Raw genomic sequence first — 3,600 nt, forward strand, 5'->3', positions numbered from 1 at the left:
CCGTCCGGCTCTCACTTGCCCCGGCGCTGTCTCTATGGAGCTCAATGTACTGTAATGGCTGTGAGAGCTGGAGCCAGACGCAGCCTCCTCACTCTCTCTGCTCTGTAACATTACTCTCTAGTTGTTTTTTTAAAACTAGATTTTCTATCAGCCTAGGAAGACAATAGAACATGAATATTGATCCATGGAGCAATTATATTTCTCATTAGGGATAATGAAATCAGATTTTTGCTGCAAGTAATTTTTACCCAAGGGTGGATGAAACTGAGCTTCCTGAACTTTTTAGATTGGAAGGCTAAATTTGGAGGCAACTACAATCATGAGCTCTCTCCCTTGAAAGTATCAGAAGTCCTCAGAGTATTTTTACACAGCAGTGGGACATTTACCATTTTATTTCTCAGTAATCTGTTTGTGGTTCAATGGAAAGCATACAAGGTTGGTATTCTAGTCCTGCTTGTGATTTACTATGTGACCCCAGGCACTAATTAAAGCTTATGTGGCAAAAATTACCTCATTCTTCAACTCAAAACAATACTGGCTTTATGTGTACTTAATTGTGGTGATAAACAAGAATGTAATGTGGCCAGGTGTGGTGGCTCATGCCTGTAATCCTAACACTCTGGGAGCCAAGGCAGGTGGATTGCTTGACCTCATGAATTCGAGACCAGCCTGAGCCAGAAAGAGACTCTCTGGCTGGGCGCCCTTATTCGGTGGTTAGGGTGCTGGCCACATGCACTGGGGCTGGTGCGTTCGAATCCAGTCTGGGCCTGCTAAACAAAAAATAGCTGGGCGTTGTGGTGGGTGTCTGTAGTCCCAGCTACTTGGGAGGCTGAGGCAAGAGAATCACTTAAGCCCAAGAGTTAGAGGTTGCTGTGAGCTGTGACGCCACAGCACTCTACTGAGCGCCACATAGTTGAGATTCTGTCTCAAAGAAAAAAAAAGGTAATAGTTGCTGAAGTTTTCATCTAAAGCATGTAGTTGTTATAGCAAATATGTATTTGTGCTCAAGTTCATTATGCATTGGTGTTAGACTTACAAAAGTAGTTAAGAATTCAGAGAATGGAGGGATCACATTTGGTGGAGTACAAGATTAGGGGTGTAATCAGAAACATTTAATAAAGGAGGGAGGAGTTGAGCTGGGTCTGGGGAACAGGAAAGGTGGTAGAAGAGGGTTATCTGGAAGGGTTAAGAGAAGAAAGGCATTGGGATTCTTAGTCTGTCCACAGCTTTCTTTTCCAGACTTCTGTACGCTCCAGACTACATGCTATCCTCTGAATCACAGACATGTGTGTGGCACACAGCAGGCAAATCTTGAAGATCCAGCTTCTACCTCTTCATTGTTGCCTAACCTAACTGGAATTTATCATGCTTTCCCTTGTATTTGCCCCACCCTGTTTGTATGACCTGTTGCTTTTATTCTAGTTCAATAGAACCGTCTCCCTTGCTTAACAGTAAGCTTTTTGGAGACATGAATTGGAGGTTTATCTTTTTTCCTAAGCATCTAACTTAAAGCCCTTCCTCTTAATTAGGAAATGTTTATTCAATTGAATTTGCTTCAAGGACACTGATGTCACTATCAAGTGAAGAGCGTGTTGGTGTCATCTTTATATTTCCTTACATCATCTGTGTGAAGTAAAGATGCAGTTTAAAAACTTACAGATGAGGAAACTCAGAGGGTACACTTCCCCAAAGTCATCTACTTGATACATGTCAAAAACCAGACTGGGCTCTTTTTTTTTATAGAGCTTCACTCTATTGTCCTTGGTGGAGCTCTGTGGCCTCCTAGCTCACAACAACCTCAAACTCTTGGGCTCGAATGATCCTCTTGCCTCAGCCTCTAGAGTAGGTGGGACTACAGGTGCCTGCCACAACACCCAGCTAGTTTTACAGACAGAGATTTTCAAGCTGGTCTTGAACTCCTAAGCTCAAGTAATTCACCTGCCGTGGCCTCTCAAGAGGGCTAGGATTATAGGCATGAGACATTGCATCTGGCCTGGAAAGAGCTCATTTGACTTAAAATTCAGTACCTATCCACTATACCTGAGGTTTCTAGAGTCAGACAGATAGGGTTAAAATAACTCTCAGAGCCTCAGTTTTCTCATCTGTAAAAGGGAGTAATAGTACCTACCTCACAGGATTATTGTAAAGATTAAATGGGGTAGTGTCTGAGACCCTAGCTCGGTGCCTAACTACGTAGTGGGCAAATGCTTGTTCCTGCCTAAGCTTATTACCTCATGGGGATTCCGATGGACATGCTCAGATAAGTAAGAGGCTTTCAATTCTGGGGTGCAGTGGGAAGTATATGACTACACAGGGTGGGGTGTCTCTCTGTAACCTCTTAACAGTTGTAGCCTTGGCAGGGTGTGGTGGCTCACACCAAAAATCCCAGCACTTTGGGAGGCCAAGGTGGATCACTTGAAGTCAGGAGTTTAACATCAGCCTGAGCCAACATAGCGAAGACCCCCATCTCTACAAAAAATAGAAAAATTATCCAGGCCACTGCATCTGTAGTCCCCCCTGCTCTGGAGCCTGAGGAAGACGCGTCTGCGCCGGGGAGTTTGTGTTATGCGAGCTGTCCTCACTCCACACTGCCTCCTAGCCTTGTCTAAACAAAAGGAAAATGAACAATTCCAGCTTCTGAGTCACAAGAAAATGGTACCAGGTAGTATCTTGTGAAGGGCTGAGATTTAAGAGCTTCCTTTCGCCCCGCATGTCCATTCTTGTCATGTGTTTTTCTTGCCCAGCACGAGTCACGCGCTAGGACTACAGTTGTGTGATCTTTCCGGCTTTGAGGTCTTAAGTTGGCTGAATAACCCGTGAGTCTGGGGTTTTTTATTTTTGGTAGAGACAGTCTCACTTTGTCGCCCTCGGTAGAGTGCTGTTGCGTCACAGCTCACAGCCACTTCCAGCTCCTGGGCTTCGGCGATTCTCTCGCCTCAGCCTCCCGAGTGGCTGGGCCTACAGGCGCCCGCACAACGCCCGCCTATTTTTTTTTTTGGTCGCTGTTTGGCCGGGGCCGGGTTCGAACCCGCCACCCTCGGTATATGGGGCCGGCCACAGAGTATGTTTTTTTTCTTTTACAACAAAGAAAACCTTAAGTGCTGTGTCTTTGAAGAATATAATTACGTGGAGGAGCCCAACAAGTTACAAAGCAGTGGGAGGAGGGGGCCCATGGATGGTAGTTGCTTTCACACCCGCCTGAAACGAAAGGAATGATTTATAAAATCTTCTTGGGGGGCTGGGGGAAACGCTCCCGTGATTTCACTCTCCTGAGTTAGCTCCTTTCAAAAGGAGAAAGGAAGGGCCCAGCAGTGGTGGGCTACTGGCACCCGTGACCGGGCAGGGGGCGGCCCCGGGGGCTTCCTCCGCGTAGTTCCCGGCGCCGGCGGGGGAGGGGGCGGCGCTCAGAATCACGCAGCGGCCGCCCAGAGCCCGCCGAGGGGTCGGGCCGAGCCGGGGGCCAGGCCAGAGAGCGCACATCCGACGCCAGGCTTCCTTCCTAGGGTAACAGCTCCGGGAGCGAGGCGCAAAGGCAGCTTTCGAGCCCCTCTTTCCACCTGGGGGCTTCGGCAGAGCCCAGGAGGCTGACAGGAGCAGCCC

At 47.8% G+C, this 3,600-nt stretch overlaps 1 protein-coding gene across 1 annotated transcript in view; it reads right to left on the minus strand.

The window, feature by feature from the left end:
• LOC111728461 (high mobility group protein B1-like) overlaps positions 1-3,600 on the minus strand; it is a 4,687-nt gene that overhangs the window by 645 nt on the left and 442 nt on the right. The window lies entirely within an intron of this gene.

Source organism: Otolemur garnettii, unplaced genomic scaffold, assembly GCF_000181295.1.
Source record: "Otolemur garnettii isolate 467f Iridium unplaced genomic scaffold, OtoGar3 scaffold00159, whole genome shotgun sequence".
Lineage (NCBI taxonomy): Eukaryota > Metazoa > Chordata > Mammalia > Primates > Galagidae > Otolemur > Otolemur garnettii.